This window comes from Ambystoma mexicanum, chromosome 2q (genome assembly GCF_040938575.1).
Source record: "Ambystoma mexicanum isolate Mex_15411 chromosome 2q, UKY_AmexF1_1, whole genome shotgun sequence".
NCBI lineage: Eukaryota > Metazoa > Chordata > Amphibia > Caudata > Ambystomatidae > Ambystoma > Ambystoma mexicanum.
The window spans coordinates 91,024,474-91,044,665 of NC_090924.1; positions in this window are offsets into that span (position 1 = coordinate 91,024,474).

The following is a 20,192-nucleotide window of genomic DNA, read 5'->3' on the forward strand; positions in this document are numbered from 1 at the left end:
GGCCCGTCAGATTGATTCTGTAAAGTTAATTGAGGTATCGTGCAGGGGGTCAAGGTTATGGGGGGTCCCAAAATGTGTGGTTTTTCCTATAGACACAATGAAAAAAAATGTTTGCTCATGCCTACAGCACAAACCGCTGTATGGATTTTCAAATGACATCGGATTGCACCTGCTGATTGGTCAATAAAAAATGTGAGGTGTGTCAGATTTTTGAAACGCCCACCATGTTGGATTCGCTAACAGCAGCCGGTGTCCGCGAACATAGTGGTAAAAACATATTAAAAAACACAACATTGCACTTGTCAAACTAATTAAACAATCTGGGGATGTGAGCGTGATGAGGATGGCATATGGCCTTTAACACCCCAAAAAAACAGGTGCTTGTTCAACTCCGACGGGCATCTATGTCTATTTCTGGATTACAGGGTTGGTGAAATGCAGGTTTTGGATGGCTTATAACTTTGGTGGCACTCAATTAAATTCTGGAATGTCCCTGAATGGTTCCGCAAAGGGTGGTGCTGTCTTGCCATGAGGGAAAAAAACTACAGGTGGGCGGGCAAAATATTTTAAAGGCTTGTAAATGTGATGCCATTTGACATATCTGGACAAAAGTTTGTACATTGATTTTCGACCAAGACATGACTGTTTTTGCAAAGTTTGGTGGGGTTTTGTCAATAGGAGCAAAATTAGAGGGTGTTCTCCACATTTTTAGATGGCTTATAACTTTGTTGCCGTTTGACAAATGTGGAGAAAAGTTTTCAGAAAGATTTTAGACCGAACCTTGAATGTTTGTGTAAAGTATGAATGGAATTTGTTAAGTGGGGGCTAAGTTATATGACTATTTTATGTACGTACATTTTGACACTTTTCAAAAAATAAAACATGGGTGGATTTCCAGCAATTTTGTGTAAGGAGCATTGGCAAGGACCTGAAAGCATGGTTGTGCAAATGTGTCTGTGTTTTATTTTTTGAAAAGTGTCATAATCTAGGTACACAAAATAGTGATATACCTTTGGTGGCTGAGGTATAGTCTGTGGCCATGGGCAGTGGCCAGATTGTCCGGATCATGGGCAAAGGGCATGACCCGGACAATCTGGCTACTGGCCATGACCACGAGGAACCAGCAATGGGGTTAAAGTGGGCATGGCCACCAGGGACCGGCTATGTGGTAAGATTTTTCTAAATTGGGTTAGGTTTGAATGGGAAAGAAAATCTGCTTGTGGGTACAGGTTGAAGTGCTGGATGCGATTGCAGCAAATAGGATGCGATTGCAGCAAATATGCATGAGGAGGGTCAGCAAGATTTTCAAACCGTGGTTTTGCAAATATGTCCTGTTTTACATTTTTTGTAAAGTGTGAAAATTTAAGTACACAGCACAGTGTTATAACATTGATGTCTGGCCAATGGGCGTGGTCGTCAGCAAGGAGAGATGTGTACTGCAATTTGCTTGTTGGGGCACGGGGCATAGCCAAAGCAGTAGGTTTGAATGGGAAAGAATATTCTGCTTGCGGTTACAGCCTGAAGTGGTGCACTAAATTACAAAAACCTGCGCAACAAACATTTGCAAGGACCTGAAAGCATATTTTTGGAAATATGTGTTGTGTTTTATTTTTCCAAAATGTAAGAATGTAAGTAGAAAAACTAGTGATATACATTTGGTGTCTGGGTAGTGGGACTGACCCATGGCAAACGCAAATGTCATTTGATTATTGGGGACAAGGTCCATGCCCCGTGGATTTGGAGACTGGCCATGGCTGCAAGCCATGAGCACTGGCATTTGGTTACATTATTAGGGTATAGTCAACACTGAGCTAGGATGCAGGGTAGGTGCAGTGAATTATAGGGGTGGTTTGGTTTGGCTGGGGTCATGGTTGAGCCTTCTGCCATAGGCAATTGAACGATGATTTGCATCCCCAGCATGCGCTGCTGATAACGACAGACATAAGTATATGTTGCAAAAATATGTTTCTTAAAGGAGGTTTATATTTCTTTCATATATATGAAAAGAGGAATCATTAATAACTTATAAACAGTGATGTAACACTACAAAACATTTTCACTTATAAAAACCTAATACATTGGGCCTCATTACAACTCAGGCGTTAAGGGTTAACGCCACCGTTAACCCTTAACGCCTGATTCTGATTTTAACGCCTGCTTTTTGCAGGCGTTAAAATCCATGGCGCTAACCTGCCATGGTGCTAATTACGCCGCCGTAATTTACGGCGGCGTAATTAGTGCCTTCCCCACTCCCATTATGCCCTATGGGGCAAAAATGGGAATGGGGAAGGGAAAATGGGAAATGGGGATTTACCGCCCCACTCACCTTGGAATGGGGCGGTAAATCCGCCATCCACCATGGTGTAAACGGAGTTTACACCATGGTGGTAAAGTTGGTGCACTTAGCACCAAGGTTGTAATGAGACCCATTGACAGAAAAAACATTGTTAAAGGGATGTTATGGTTAAGATGCATCCCACCCTTGGGACTTCTCTGCTCCAGTAGTTAGCCAGTGGTGTCCCGACTTGGCATCCCTTGGCATTTCCCTCCTTGGTTCTCATGAGTACTTGCCCATCCATACTGCCCCTTCTATTTTTGCACTTCTCTCACGGCACAATGCATATGTGCATTTAAAGGAGCACTGTGTACAATGTGTTTGTGTAGGTATGGGAAATGCAGATGCAAAAGATTTATAGAAGATTGTTAAGTGGCAGTTGGTGCGTGGAAGCTTAATATGGTCATAGGTTTATATGCACAGTTTTTGGAAGTGATTGGCGGATGGATGTGTGTCTGTTTGAAAGCAGGCATTGAGGGGGTCTTACAAATATTAAATTAAAAAAGGTAGAAGGCCTGCCCTGTGCAATGGTGTGCATGTGCCATCCAGGTTTTCATGATCCATGTCCTGGAAAGGGGTTTGTGGAGACTGTGGATAGTTATAAAGGTCCATCGATTAAGGTCCATATTGTATGCTAGAGAAAAGTATTAGGAACAGGCAATTGTTTCTGTCGCTTTATATTATTCTCTGGTATACAATTGTCCATCATTTCCATTAGCATAACACAAAATGCTAATGGAAATGTTGGAGAATCTTATTGAGTCTAACTACTTTACTGAGAAATGTAAAGTAGATGGAGTCTATAAGATTCTTTTTTTTATTTCAATTTTTTAACTGTGAAAGGTGGTTCCTAAAGAAACCATTTAGTTTGGTGTTTTTTTTTTTTTGCAGTAGAGGTTAGAAAGTAAGACGGGCAGGGAAATGCGGCAAGAGCCACCAACCACAAATATAGATTGTCCGGTGGACAGGAGAAGATGTTGCGCGTTTGTTGCATCTAAAGTAGGGGCGTTGTTTCTCATGTTCCTTGATTACAGCTTCAAAAGCACTTTGAAGTTGCTCCCCCTGCAGAGTAGTGTGTTGAAGTATATACAGAGTACTCTTGTCTTTGAAAGATATGGATCAACAGCCTCTTTTATCGCGTGTAAGGTAGCTGGTGGGATTTTGTGTCCCACAGAAGTAGGCTGTGTGGTTACAGTATTGGTTGGGGAAGATTAGGTGGAGGAAGACAGACTACTACTTGCTAAGAAAGGAATAACCTTTCTGGGAGCATTGTAGTGGTTGGATTTGGTGTGGTGGCGCATGGAGGTGGTCCCATAGGAGTACTGTCCAGGTAGTCGACGGCTGAGTACAATGTTTCACTCAGTGCATTTCATTTTGGTAGATTTAGCCTTTGGTACATTCCCAACAGTGTTAAAGAACTGCCACACCCATGATTCTCTTTGGGTGCTAGAGGTAGGCACTTCTTCTACCTCATTTGATCCCCTTCATTGTCTTTGGAAGTACTGTGCTTTTTTTGTTGTGTAGGTCCTCCAGATGGTGGTGGTGGTGGCTGTTGGGCAGGAGGGATGGCAATGATTGATGTCATTTTTGAGATAAATATCAGTGTTACTGATGGTTTATAGTCATAATGTAGAAAAAAAAATGTCGACTTACAAAAATATAGAAAAAAAATGTAGAAAACAATAATGTCGAAAACCTATACATATAATGAAGAGTCAATTTTTTGAAAAAAAAATGTCGAAAAAAATGTCAATTAGCACTATCAATAAATACATAAACAAGAAGAGTATCATTTACTAGGGGGGTCCCTCTCTAACCCCACTCACCCAACACCCCCCGGCCACCCCTCCCCACCCCCCCACCACCCTCTCACCCCTCATACTCAACACATTTTAATTATATATATATATTTATTTATTTTTTTCAAAAAATTCAAAAAAATGTAGAAAAAATTTGACATTATTGGTTTTCAACATTATTGTTTTCTAAAAAAATGTTTCGACATTTTGACTTTCGACATTATTGCATTCTACATTATGACTGACCACCGTTGCTGATATTCTTCCAAGTATGTGATCTGTGCTAGATTGTTAATGGATAATTAGTAAGAATAAGTTTAGGAGATGTGCAAGCAAGCTGCAAGCTGTGCTCCCTCTCTGTCCCCTCTCAGGCTTCTTCTACACCTCTGCAGGGCGTACCTCTGATCTGTACCCCTACCCAGAAGTCCTTCAAGGATGGCAACCTTCTCCACATTGCCACTCTTAACTCTCGCTCTGCTGTCAAACATTCCTCTTATATCTGCCACCTTCTTGAAGAACCTGACCTCGATGTCCTCGGTCTCACTGAGACATGCTTCACAACCAGCTCTGTCACCAGCTTTGACATGCTCCTACCTGATGGCTACAAGATCCTCTCCACGCCCAGGTCAAACCGCTCTGGTGGGGGTGTAGCCCTTATCTTCCCTGAGTGGATTCCTGCCTCTGTCACTCCTACCCAGACCTACTCCTCTTTTGAACGCCTCGTCTGCAGGCTCTCTCTCTCCCCTAGCCATTCCCTTACTGTGGCTACTATCTATCAGCCACCTGGTCAGATTTCTTCCTTCCTCTCTGAGTGGGCGGACCTCTCCTCCTCGCTCCTGGCCTCAACCACTCAACTCCTCCTTCTTGGAGACTTCAACATCCACCTGGATGCCTCCTCTTCCCCCTCTGGACTCTTGCGCGCTCTCTGCGACTCTCTCTCACTCACCATTCTCCCCTCTGGCCCAACTCATTATGCAGGGCACATTTTCGATATTCTGATCTCCTCAGACCTTCCCCTCTCTGTCCCTCTCTCTACTCCTCTCTCCTGAAGTGATCACTTTCTCCTATCCTCCCATCTCACCCTCCCTAGCCCTCAGGCCAAGCCACCTCCATCACTGCCACCCACCTTCTCGGTCATCCGACCCATTAAGCGTGTGTCAGTTGAGGCTTTCGCCGCCACCTTCTCACCCCCTCCTCCCCCTTTGGCTGACTCTCACCCTGACAAAGTCCTCTCCGCGCTCCACTCTTCTATATCTGATACTCTTGATATCCTTGCCCCTTTCATGAGAATCCGCCTGAAGCCCAAAGCCAAGTGTAACTCCTGGTATGACTCAGACCTCGGCACCCTAAAACGTAAATGCAGGGTGGCCAAGAGGAAATGGCGTGCTTCATGTTCATTCTCGGACAAACTGGCCTGCCGCCTGCTGCAAAGGCAATACCGGCTCTCCGTCCTCACCAAGAAGAGAGCTCATATCCAAGCCCCCATCTCTGTGGCATCTAACAACTTGGCTGAACTCTTTAAAATCTGCAAGGAACTGGCCAATCCTGCCATAGTATCTACCTCTCCTGTCCCTTCCCATGCCCTCTGCACGGCATTGGCTTCTCACTTCATTTCAAAAACTCAGGACATCCTGTCCTCACTCTCCTCCTATTGCCTCCCTCCCACTATTCCCTGCTCTTCCTCTGGCCCTACTGCAGCCACCCCCCTTCCTTATCTGCCTTTCCCCTTTTCTCTGCAGACAAGGTTTCTAGACAAGTCTGATCTATTAAAGTCTTGTCGAAACAGGTCCACCCCTGTTCCTCCAAAACTATCAAGGACCACATCGACTCCCCTGCTGATGCTCTGGCTGATTTCTGCAATCACTCCTTCACCACCGGAGTCTTCCCATCCCCCCTGAAGGACTCTCTTGTGCACCCTCTTCTTAAGAAACCCTCTGCCGACCCCTCCTGCCCGGATAACTATCGCCCTATCTCCATCACTCCCTTCCTGGGCAAGCTCCTGGAGAAACTGGCCATCTCCCAGCTTAATCTCCACACTGAATCTGTTGGTTGTCTTCATGACTATCAGTCTGGCTTTAGAGCTTCCAGAAACATGGAAACTGCTCTTCTGAACATCCGTGAAGACCTGCTCTCTAACCTTGACTCTAACACCCCTTGCATCCTCATCTTGCTTGATCTCTCTTCTGCCTTTGACACTGTCAACAATGCCATCCTGCTCAATCGTCTCCGTGATAACCTGGGTATCACTGGTCAGGCTCTGGCTTGGCTGACTTCTTTCCTCTCTGACCGACCCTCCCAGGTCCAACTTGGGTCCTTCCTCTCTGATATCTTTTTCTCTACCTGTGGTGTCCCCCAGGGGTCTAACCTCTCTCGCTGGCTGTTCAACCAATACCTGGCACTTCTTGCCCACCACATCGCCGCTCTCTGCCCCAACTTTGAGTGCTATGCGGATGGCACCCAGCTCATTTTCAGGCTACCCTCGGCCTCCTCCTCTCCCTCCCTTATCTCTAACTGTCTGTCTGCTATCCAGGAGTGGTGTGCCGCCAATGACCTCTGCCTCAATGCCAGTAAGACTGAGATCCTCCTCATCAGCACACCCGCTCCCTCCTTCCATTGTAGCTCTCTGGGCGGCCTCTCTTGGCCCTCTTCCTGCTTCCACCTGCAAGGCTAAAAACCTCAGTAAATCTTCGGCTCTACTTTCTCCTTCTCCCCTCACATCTCTGACGTCTCTAAGTATTAACACTACCAGCTGCACCTCTTCAGAGGTATTCTTCCTTTCCTCTCCTTCCCCCAGAAGCTCACTGTCTCCAGAGCTCTGCTTCTCTCTAGGCTGCACTATTGCAACAGCCTCTTTCTAAATTTGCCTGCTTCTACTCTCTGCCCTCTACAACTTATCCAGAACAGGACTGCAAGACTTGTCCTTGGCCTTAAGCCCAGGGACTGTATCTCTCCAGGACTGAAATCTCTGCATTGCTCCCAGTGGCTGCGAGGATTAAGTTCAAAACCTTCTGCATCGTCCACAAGGCCTTCTGGGACTTGGGACCTCAATACCTTCAGCTCTCTCTTCCTAAATACCTTCCTTCTCGAGCTCTTTGCTCATCTGCCTTCAACTCCCTCAGGGTCAGTCGCTTCTCCAAGCAATGCGGTGGTGGCAGATCTCTTGCCTCGGCTGGTGCCTCCCTCTGGAACAGCCTCCCTGCCTGCCTTAAACTTGAGGAGAACCATCTCCAGTTCCGGAAGCACCTCAAAACCTTTCTTTTTGCTTCTGATTTTTCTCCTCCTCTCCTCTGCCGACCCCCTAACTGGAACCTGAACTGCCCTTGCTACCTTGAAACCCTCTGATCTCGGCACCACCTGCACTGCCCACCTGGCTACGCCCGCACCTGGGGACTGTTTCTGAATCCCTACAGTCCCCCTCCCAGCCCTTGACACCTGTTGTCTACACTTATCCATGCACTTGCCTCATGCTGGCTGCTACTTATTGTTATTATCTTTGCTGCCATGTACTGCACTGTCCCTGCCCACTTCCCACGCACCTGAATGACACCTGGCCTAGTAGGATCGTTTTCCGTCCTCTCTTTGTTCCCCTCCCTTGCCTCGTCGCGCCTTGAAACACTTGTGTATAGGGGCGTTAAAAAAGGCCATATCATATCATATCATATCATATCATATCATATCATATCATATCATATCAAGTGTATATTTTGAGCTTTAAAGTTCTTACATAAGCAGAAAATGCAGTTCCGAACTGTATACGAAGTACGGTCCCATTTGCGAAGTGTGGACGCGTTCTCAGACACGTCATCGTGCAGCGCGCGAGTGCGTGTTCACATGACACTGTCTGAAAAGTCTGCGATGACGTCAGACGTTCGCTGATGTCGATGAACACAAAAACAGTGGAAAAACTTGCAAAATGCGTATAGAAGTGTTAACAATGATGCTAGAAAGTGTGGAATGGCAGAGTTTTAAAGTGAAACTTTGTAAATTGGCCAAAACTTAGTGACATAAGAATAAACTGAACTTGGACATCTCTTTCAGATCTGTTTTTTATTTCTTTTTTTAATCTTTTTAATAAGCTTAATGCGATATATATGTCCAATTAATAAACATGAATACTCATGCAATAGAATGTCTCCTAATGTTATTGAATGAAATGTCTAGAACATGGTTAGTTAAAAATACAACTATTTGGGTCACTATTCGGTTCCGGCCAAATAGCTGGACCAACTATTCGGTGATCGGCGGAATATAAATGTACTATTCGTTACACCCCCTAGTGGTGTTTACTGGTGGATTCCCATAGAATCCGCCCAGTTTTGAGCAGCTGCAAAACCAAGGCAGATTCCAAAGGAATCCATTCATTGTATGCCTCATGAAAATCTCATCCAGGCATACAAGACTCCTTGACAAGACAAAAGGTGGATTACAGTACAGATCTTATATATGCTTTGTGCCCCTCCTCTGCCTCATCATTTCTCCAAAATGGGGTGGTGCCTTAAATGGACCTGGAAAAGCATTATGCCCCACTTTACCATCTCCATTTAACATGTCACCCCATTTAAAATGAGGTTAAGTGTCTCACAGAGAAGATGAATCCCAATGTTGAGCCAACCTCTGGACACCTAAGGCCTCATTACAATTTTCCCAGTGCAGGAAAAAGGATGGTAATGATGGTGGTAATACAGCCACCGTGCAAAAGAAAGTTGGATGAACTCATCCAACTAAGTCTGGCGCTCTCCGTAAAGGCTCTTGTAGAGCTTATTCATTAGTTCTGATGCTTGCCAAATTTTAATCAAAGTTCTTATCAATTCTTAATGTATATGTATATTTTCAGAAAAGGTTGACATTCGGGAAAAGTTGATTCAGAGAAGATTCTAAATTGCAAATTATAGACCGCTAGGAATCTTAGAGAAGAAGCAGACTTGTTTGGTTTTTTATGTGGTTGTTTTAATGCCAATGCATTTCGCAGCGTTATTCCTTCTTCAGGGCGTTAACCACACTATTATATTCAATTTATACATCAGTGTGAGACAATCAATTTAACAAGAAAATAAATCAAAGTGTACATCAGCGGTTACATTAGTGTTACAATGGTCCCATATTTTAGAATATAACTATGGTGCGAGAAAGTTCGATTTGTTGCACAAGTCCATACATATTGATTCCACAATCAGCCATTTTGATGACAATTAGACAGTGTGTACCAAACAAAATAATTCAAAATAATTCAATAAATACGTACATACCCATTGATGGTAAAATACAGAAGTCAAAAGAGATGGTTATAGGGGAGGAAACAACAATATGGCATCCTTATTAGATTGGTGTTATTCAAAAGTTATGTTGATGAGCTTTAAGTTCATAGTGCTATGCGTCTCTCTTGTTAAATTCAATTACCTTCGGAATTTCTTATGGTGCCTAATACCATTTCAAAGTAGTGAACTCTGTACATTTAGTGGTTTGACTGTGAATAACAAAGATAAAGATCACATATAGTGGATTGCTGCTAGTCATTCTGAAAAACACGTGTGAGGTGCCGTGTGCCTTTAAAAATAAGATTCAAGGCTTACCTGTATAGATACTTCCTTGTCTATAAATGCTCTGTTAAAAAATAATAATAAATGGACCTGGTTATAATGCAAGTATTAAATTAGCCTGCGGTGTCTTATTTACAATGAGCTGATCGATGGATCTTACCTTTGTGTTCTGCTAATCTTCTGCAAAGCAACAACATACCCTTTGCGAACGAGCGTCGCGTAGGAAGCACTCGTTGTAAATGTATTCGGGCTCCCATGGAAACCCCGTTTGGCGTACGCAATCGCGTCACACATGACCAGCGTTGCGACGCCTCGCGTCCTGTGTCCCCATGGAAACGGGCAGACGGGAAGGTCGGGGTATCCATGCAAATATACAATACTGTAAGTCTAGAAAGCATTTATTTATCAATGCGTTATGTACGCGCGTTTATCTTAGTTGGAATTACATTGTAAAAATGGGTCTATTAAAAAAATGTTATCCTCATTGGCTATGCGTATCAGGAATGATTGGATCCCAATTGGTAATATGTATATAGGAGTATTTTTACGAAATGATGTTTATCAGATAAGGAAGATAAGGCAATTCTCGGAAAGGATAAAGAAGATCCCTATTTGAATGAATGCTCGTTGTCCAATCCATATTTGTAAATGATCAAAAAAACACTTAACATAGCCATAAGTGATGATAATATATAATTGGCTCATCTATGTGTGTTAATACAGCCACCGGCACTTTTACCGCACCTGGAAAACACAAGTTTGCTAGTGGAGGCAGTGATTTACCTCCAGCCAAGACCTGGAGGTAAACCGCCAAAAAAAGGGCAGAATTACAAGCACTGGTAATTCCGGTGTTGGTAATTCTGGTAATCTCTGACTTCAGTGAATGGGGATTTACCACCAATGCCGGCACTAGGAATATGCTGGAAATTCTGGCACTCCAAGTGCCAGCAGTGATATTACCATTTTGGTGGCATCAGGATACCACCAAAATTGTAATGACCCCCCTAGAGAATGCTGAAGTAGGTGAAGCAGGGTGCCATAGTTGATGGTGTTGAAAGCTGAGAACAGATCGGACATGAAGAAGACTGCAGCAATCTGGGATCAACCCAGATTAGAAGTTGTTAAAGTTGTCCTTGAGTTGTATGTTTGCCATTCTTTCCAGGCGCTTGACCGAGAAAGGGTTGTTTGAGATTTGCTGGCGTAGCTGAGTCTGATGAGGGTTTTTACAGTAGAGGCACTATGGTGGCTTTTGTGAAGTCGTCAGATACTTCCCCATGAGCCAAGGAGCAATGGATGAGAGTGGTGATGGAGGGTGACAATATGATTATGTTTGTTTTGATAGTAGTAGCTGGACATGGGTTGTTTTGAACAGATGAGGCATTCATCTTAGAAACAGTTTTGGTGAGGTCATCCGAGGTCATCGGTTGAAAGGACCGCAGGGAGCTGGCACAAGCCAGAGTAAGCTGCAAGAGAAAGCTTGACCTGTCAAGGGCATGAATATTGAGCAAGATTTTCTTTACCTTATTTTGATAAGAAAGTAGCTAGGTCATTAGTTTAGGCCTTAGAAAACAAAATGGTAGTATAACATTCTGTAGGTTTTATGAGTTTGCTGCAGACTTTGAAAACTTCAGCATATTTGTTCTGAGCTGTGCATTAATGGAGAAAAGTCTTATTTTCCTGATGATAGTATGGTGGCAGCCTCTTTGATGCTTGGAGCAGGTTGCCCAATCTTCCTTGTCTTTGGCTTTCTGGCATTTGTTTTTCTGCCATTTGCATTCTAGCTGCTTATTTATCTTATTAAGTAGGTTGAAATCGGCACCCTACCGCCTGTTATTTAAGTGATAATATACAAGGTTGCAGATGGTAATGGCATAGGGACCAAGTTACAAGCCATAATGAAGGGAGGGCCTTAACACAGTGCCTCGGTGCTAACCCTGGGCTGCTGGATGAAGACCCAAGGTGATAATTCCTTTTGGTTAAAAAGGTCCCTGGGGTGCATCTGGGGTGGGAGTCCTAGAAATGAAAGATGAGCTCAAGCTGGAACCTACCTTCCATTTCCATGACCATACCCTAGAAAGCGATGTCGAAAAGAACTGGGAAGGGGGTGAATGAGAAGCATTGAAAGTGAATGAGAATTAGGGGATGCAGGGAGAGAATTTACAGAGTAAGGGAGGATGGGGAATCAGAGTAGGTGGGGGTGATGAGGACCGGGACTTGAGTTTCGTTTCTCCCATTAAAAGTATGGGCATACACCGCCCCGCTTTCAAAGTAAAAAGCCAGCACTGTCTCAAAAGTGTTACCCATCGCATAGGGCTGATTGGCAACTATGACTATGTGCACGCAGACAGCACATGTATTCACACACACATCCCATTCAATGAACAGACGTGCCAACATGCCATTCAGAAACGGCTCCTCCAGTCCTGTTTTTTCCTATCCATTGTGTGACTTGCAGTCCTGGATTGCCAATGGCAAAACCAAAACTACAAGTCACAGAATGCAAGGCAGACAACATGTCAAAAGAAAAACTACAAGTCCCAGAATACAAGGTAGAAATCAGGTCTTGATGAGTACCTCCTGAAAATAATGGTGCTGGTTGTCATGTATGAAGCACATATGCTCACATAGATACACATGCATCCATTCGGTGAAAAAAGCACACTTGTAGAGACAACACATGTAACTGCCCACATAAACTAACCAGACATGGGCACACGTCCAGGTGCGCTCACAAAATGCCAGGTATTGGAGCAGACCTTGTCATCATGTGCTCAGGTACTCCCGTCACATGTCAAGGATTGTCATCAGGTGCCCAGTTAGGCCCAGCATATGCCCAGCATATGCCAGGGATTCTCGTTGTATGCTCATGTACTCCATCCACGTGAAAGCCATTCCTATGATACGCCCTGATACTCTAACCAATGTATAGCAGACAAGGACAGCCCTATTCAGTGTCCTTGTTATCATTTCACTGGTATAAGCGAAGAAAAGTGTTTCCCACAATTTGCAAACAGTTGTCCGGGACTAAGCGCACAAACACCTAACTCTTGCTCAACTTCTCTGTAGCTCTCGTGCCTTATTAACTGCGCATGCAGCCAACACTAGCCATAGGTTCAGCCCCAATACTTTACACCACGACCCCACGCATAGGCTCTGCTTGTAGCATTTTTAAAACGTTACTAAACCACGTTAATTACTATGTCCTTATAAGTGCAGTGTATTGTATGTTTCACAATATGGTCCATAGAAGATCCATTTAGGTGCAACAGTGCACTACGAAATGATCACTTAGCGCTACAAACTAACCCAAGTGGCGGTTTAGCGCTATATTAATATTTTAAAAATGTGCATCACATAAAGGCCAGTTCTGACTAGTAATAAGCGGCACACTACTGTACAGGAACTAGTTGGAGCATACATGGGGTGAAAATCAGGGTGTCCCAGGGTGACGCATTATCTGTCTGAAGAGGGGTTTGTCAAGTCTATCTTCAGGTTTAGGATGGCAGGAGTTTGCCTAATGCAGGCTGGCCGGCTAGTCAATGGAGTAGGCCGACAGCAGGCAGGAGAGATCACAGTCTCCTGTGTTCTGCTTCCTGAAGTTTTCTCTTTTGAGTCCAAGGTGCCCATGGTCATGTTTTGCCAATGCCCTCTGACATTTGGAGTTTCTTGGACAGATTGGACTGTATGTTGCCGTGGCATCTTGAAGGTGAGGCACGCTTGAGGCAGGATTTGGGTGATGTCGTAGAATTATTTTGAACTGGATAAATAACTGGTGGACAGCATTTTGGGGGGCTGTACAGTGGTTTTGCAATGGGACAATCATGGCTTGGCCATCAGTTATGAAGTTGTCAGCAGAGGGATGCTGCATTTCCCTGTACAGGAATGAGTGATGGCACCAGGCAGTTTAAGGTTTCTTCTTGAATGAAAGCCTCCTGTCCCATGATAAAGCCAAGAGATTGTACATGCAGCGCTAGGATGGGAGAGCATACATCAAGTTGCACTTCTGCCACCCATAACTGGATTGGTGCTTCTCTAGCAGGTGTTGGCCAGGAGGAGGAACCCAGCTTTGGTTGGCTTCAATTTGAGGTAGGCACTTGATACCCATGATTGAATAATGTAGAGACAGGGTTTGAGGCAGTGGATGTCGCTAGCAGAGGATATATTCATGACATCACCTCACATAGTGGAGAATTTGAATGTTGCGACTGCAGATCAGCTCCCCTAGAGATAGCATTTATTGACTTAAGATGATGAGTAATTATATGGACACCAGGGCCAGTCTTGTGAGCGTTTGGAACCCTTTGGATGAGTTGCTGTCTGGTGAGGTATGAAGCGAACCAGTGTAGTTATGGATTCTTAGAAAATCATCCGATTGGTGGGGATTCAATTAGGGTTTTGTGCTTTGTGGATGTCTGTGTCAAATGCTTACGGGAGATTGAGCAGAAGGAGTAGGGAGTAGTCCCTTGTATCCAGGATGTGGCGTGCAACGTGGATGGCCTGTCTGGGTGCCTCTTCAGCACTGCCTCTAGGGGTTAGTACTGCCTCTGGGGCTGAACCCCAATTGATAGTCCTGTAGAAGATTGTGTTATTGAATCGTCTAAAGAAGCTAAAAATACTATTTTTAAAAAATGATGTAGTAAATGAAGAACAGGATTTCTTTTGGACTACGAGTAATGTTACACGACCGTATCCGTGCAATAGGAGGAAACCACTCTCTTTCGAGGCTTAGTGAATCAACGATTTGAGCCACAATTGAGCTGTGACTTGTGCTGACAGCTACGCGACTATTGTTAGAAGTTGAAAGTGTGTGCAAAACAAACCGCTTCCACAGCTTTTTTCAAGTGCTTGGGCACTGGAAGAGGTTAATTTCCAGCCCACTTGAACCTGCAAATTCTAAACAACAGGTTGGGAGGTGATCTGTGAACACCTGGAAATAGCAATCCACTCGCACTATCATTAGGTTTGTCTAGGAAAAAGCTCTAGTACCACCAAGATATTGTACTCGCCCTACAACGGGGATTTGAAAAAGAGGCTCACCATCAGAAAAAGAAATTTGTCTGCCCTGAAGAAGGCCCAAAATCTATTGTCTGTAGAGATACTAGGGATAGTGTTTCATATGTTAAAACGGCCGAAACATGTCGACACATGACAAGAGACTAGCGCAAGTAGATAGTCTTGTATCTGTAAACCACCTGAAGTAACAGAGTGGCCATAATTAAGATGCTGAGCCCCATGCGAAATATATTGTGTTTGTTTGCTTTTTAAACAAGTGAGAAATAGCTAGTAATGTTTAATATTAACTCTAAGATGCATGCTGCTCCTCTCACTATGTTTTCCTTGTTTTAATCACCTGTGATTGGTATTTTGATACTGAATAAATTAATATATAAGATGTCATTTTGTGACTGTATTTTTAATGTTTGAATAAGATGGTTCTTCCTACTCACTCTGTGTTCTGTGTACGTGCACTACTGGCACTAATTGGTAAGTGATTTGTCTTGCTCAATTGGATTCTGTAGGGGACTTGGCCTAGTTTGGTGGCACTGAGAGAGGGGTAGCCAGTCCTCACTTTTGTATATTGCCTCTTGAGTGGGTCTCCCGTTTTGAGAGACTGGCCCCCCGATAACAAAAACCGTGGGAGATTACCTGTGTTGATATAACTTTATTTTGGACGGACAGTTTTCTAGATCACCTGGGACTTGCAAGGGTATGTTTAGTAGTGGGAGGGTATTTCCAGTCTCCAAAATGCCTGGAAAAGCCTTGAATGTGAGAGGCAGTGATGATGTGGATGAGAGTCTTGGGGTATTTGCCTGAAATACTTCAAACAAGCGATGAGGCTAGGAACGAAATGGTTCTAAAACCACACACCACTTGGAGCAGGCTGTTAGAAGAGTAGTTGCTGTTGTCAATGTGTTTTCTGATCTTATCAGTTTGGCCAAAGAAGTCCTTGATTGGTATTGAATTTTTCTGTGGGTCGTGGTACAGTGGGCTTTGGGTAGTAGGTTAATGCAGAGTGTGATAGTCTGGAAAACGTTTTCCCATCCAGTTCCGGTGCCTCCCCACCCTAAATACCTCCTCATGGGAACTCTTTGAGCTCACTTCACTCACACCTTATCATCAAACTTTGCACTTGCAGTGCCCGCCAGTGTTTTCTCAAAGCGGTCGTCTGACACTACTTGTGAACTGAACATTTCTTACCATCTTCGGCCTTCAACTGTGAAAACAAAAAGAAGATATCGAGGCTGAGTACCCCAAAAGGAAATACACCAAACGCAGGTTACAAAGAAAGATACAGAGATCTTTATTCTATACTGAACAGTTTCAAAGGACAAAGCAACAGATAGCTATCAGGCCCTCAGTACAACACAGCGAACTCCAGCCCTGTTCCGTGTGCTCAGTGAGTGGGACTGTACATTAGAATATTCGCACCTTTTATACAGTCCAAAACATGATGTCCAGCCCACCTACAAGTTAATACATCACGGATCTAGGGTTCATGCCGAGTTTGCATCTTAATTTATGCATCTATACATTTAGGGTTTATCCTTAATACATTTGTCAACGAGTTACAATAGCAACAGTGTGTCTTTGGATTCCTTGTTGAGCCTTCGCTCATCTCTTTATACAATGCAGTTAAACAAGTGTTCACATTTCAGTATTTGACTATATTATGTTTAACATATGCTCGCGAATTAGCTTCGCTGGCGCAGGTAATCCTCTATACACAGGTCAACGAAGGACAAGGTCTCAGTTCATGACCCTAACATTTGGCCTGCAGGCAAGTTGCATATTAGCTTATACACAGAGGTCAAGATGGCCATGTTACATTCGGAATTACACTGTCCACCATTTTAGAATACAGGGTGACTTTAGAGTAAGGATCAAAATGGTGGACGAAACCAAAATGGCGGCTAGCATAGATTTAAGGTCAGGACCTTGCAACGCAGATTTCTTCGCAAAGCAACTTGGCGTAGGCCAATATACATATATTCATACAGTATAGGAGGCACAATATGATTTCCCGTTTGACAAACCCTCCTTTTGGCCTATGCCAAGCGCTAAAACTACATCTGATCACTTTACGAACAACTCCATGTCTCAACGTCCATACACCCTGAATCACCATCGGAAATATCTATTGCCATTAAATCGGTTATCAGAATTTCTTTCAGAACACATTCATTGGAGTTTTTGTCTAGGGGTATACCTTGCGTCCCAACATACCCATCGCCTGTGCGCAACATCCCCCTAGCATCGAACATATACCAGGAAGACACTATATACAGCAACAAAGGAACAACAGAATTCCCAAAATGATCAGAAAGATCGAAAGTACCTTCCAACCCCAAGATTGCAAGAAGTCCCAGAACCAAGCGCTAAGATCCCAGTTTCCCTCGGGAACATGCACTTCTGAACATAGGACATGCAGATTCTGTATTGCCTTGAAGATAGTTGGGGAGGAATCTGGCACGAAAATGCAGCAAGCGGACCCCACTAATTTACATACCCCTTCACATTCAGCAAGGATGACATCTAATGCCATCCGATTCTGAAGTGCTACTAGCCTTATTGCTTCCTGTTCTAGAGTCGTATTATAGAATATGTCAGTGGTCCGGTTGATGGTTCTCTCCAGTACTCTCGCTAGTCTCCTGATATCCTCAGAGTTCGTTATTTGTCCCCAAAATGGCACAAAGGATTTCGCTATGTCTCCCAGAACTTGTGCTTTGAAACCTCTACAGTACTGGCTATGAATACCCCGGGTAACAGGATTCCTAAATAACAAGTTCCCTGCCAATCCCTTGGTAACCATGGAAATGCAACATTACAGCAAACAAAGTAGACAGGTTCGCCTACATACAAAGGTCTGTCTTCCCCAGTCAAATTCTTAACGTTGGCGCAACCTTCAAAATCACCCATTGACTGAGTACCATTCCTCTGTATGCAGAAAGAAACTGAATCGGGGCTATGGTTAACAGTGTAAGAAGGAGGTGTGGCATCCTTATTGCCTATAGGAGCCATTTTAAAGGAAATCAAAGATTGAAAAGGACGGGCAGTCTATCAGAAGGCCTAATAGAAGCAACATTGAGCTTACTCCTATTCACAAAAAGTGAGCATCCCAGGGGCGTAAGAACACGTTTCTCAAAACTATTCAAATTAGTACCGTCAAAGTTCCCTGAGATGCTATCATTCCATCGGCCAAAGAACAGTGCTCTAAGAGAAGCATAACAAGCAATTGTTAAAGGTAAAGGATGAATATAACAACCTAGCCCCTTATCCCCGTGTTGCGTTAAATGTGAACAGACCCAACAGTTGGATTTAGTAAAAATAGCATGTGTAGCATTCATGATGAGTAATAGTGTATTATTGTAGTACCTCTGTCTATGCTGAGAATCTCTAGGAGATAGAGTGTGCAGATGAATGAAAGGAGTAGAAACAGTGGGTACATTTTCAGTCGGTAACAAGGTTTCAAGCGGATGTACTTCTTCTAGATATCAGAAGCCTAAAACAATGACTATTATAAAAACCAATTAACATTATCAAAAAACAGCAGTACATTTTCGGGGCCCAAACAGTTTGTCAATTTTCACGGCTGGTCACACGTTCACTTAACTGTCCTGTATGAGTGGTAGCAGCTGCAGGCATTGTAATCTTCAAAAGAAAACGCACATGTTTTTAACTGGCAACCTCCAGGCCGAGCGTCTTCTTAGTCCTTCCACAAACCCTAGCCAACAGAATCCCCTTTTCAAACAATTAATTGGGCCAAAAGCAAGCCCTTGATGATTTTTTCTTCTCCGAATGCACAGCCGATCCGTGCCGTAAGTCTATTTCCTTGGACGCAGATTGTACCTCATTGTCCCTGATACTGAGTGATCTTAAAACAATGTGTCGTCACTTCCCGTTTGAAGCGACGTATCATGGACAAGAGAGGATGCAAGATCCGGAACAACAGCTTCCGGAAACAAAACTTTGGGAAAGTGTGGAGGCAAAATGGCTGTTTCCCTAGGCCCCACGTGCTCAGGGAGAGTCTCTGATGCACTCTCGATATTGTTTACTGCTTCGGGATCGTTGGTTGCAGTACTGGTGAGGGGTTCTGTTTCTTCTGTACGTGTGGCACCGGGTGTGGAATCCTCTTGATTTTCGTCGTGTGGATCCAATTTTTCCGGCCTGCCACTCGCACTGCAGTCTGTGTGACCAGCAGGACTTGGAAAGGGCCCCGCCACCGAGGAGCAAGGCAAGAGGATCGCTCGAATACCTTTGTCAAAACCCAGTCACTGGGCAGAATGCTATGACCTGGGCCCTCGTATCATACAGCTAAAGCCTCTCGCACCTGGTGATAAATCAAATACAAGTTTTTAGTCAACTGGCTACAGTAATCTGAAAGAAGTACATTTTCTACATTTCGCAAAGAACGACATTTCAGAAGGTTCCAGATATTAGCAGGTCTCCCCATTACCACCTCAAAGGGAGAGAGCCCAGTCTTAGTTTGAGGGGTTGTACGCATGGCTAACAACACCATCGGTAAGGCGCCTGGCCATTTTAATTTGGTGCCGCCACACGTTCTTGATGATGCCGTTGTGTCTTTCTACTAGTCCGCCACTCTGAGCGTGCCTGGCCGAATTGAACCGTTTGTCAATCTGTAATCCCGCACATATCTGTAGAATTACAGCAGCAACAAAATGTGGGCCATTGTCCGACCAGATGACTCTTGGTAGCCCAAACCTCGGGAAATACTCCTTTAACATAGTTTTTGCAGTAGTCATGGCTGTAGCATCTTTAACAGGAAAAGCCTCAACCCATTTGCTGAAAGCACAGATGACAACTAACACGTATTTCAGATTATTACACCTTTCCATTTCGATAAAATCAAAGTGTGTGACCTCGAAGGGGACAGAAGGTGGACCAAAACTTCCCCTAGGAGTTGACGTTCCCTTTCCCACATTATGCTGCAGACAGATCATACAGTCCTGAACATAACGCTCAGCTATTGTAGAGATTTTGTCATTTGCCCAAACTTTCTCCAACATTTTTGTGATCTTACGGGCACATATATGTGTGGGGCCATGAGCCATAACAACCATCATCATAATGTACGCGTCGGGAAGTAGCCACTTCCCTTCAACTCTGTCCACCCAACACCCATCATCATCAAGTTTCCCCAAGCTCTCAGTCCATTTCTTAGACTCCTCTAATGTAGCATCCGCTTGGATATCCCTTACAGAATCTATACCCTCATCCATGGTACAGGCATTTGTGGCTTCCCTTGAAGTGTACATATCTGAATAGAGATTAGTGGCAGTCTGTTTGGCTATCTGATCAGCAAAAGCATTCCCTTTTCCCACATCATCTACAATCTTCTAATGCGCTGCGCATTTTATGATAGCTAGCTGAGTAGGGAGTGAAAGCGCCGAGAGTAGTCGTGTACTATCAAGGAGCCATGCAGACTTATTGTACCATTTGAGGTTAAGAACCCTCTTTCTGACCAAAGTCTCCCAAAGTTGTGAACCACCTCAAAGGCATACT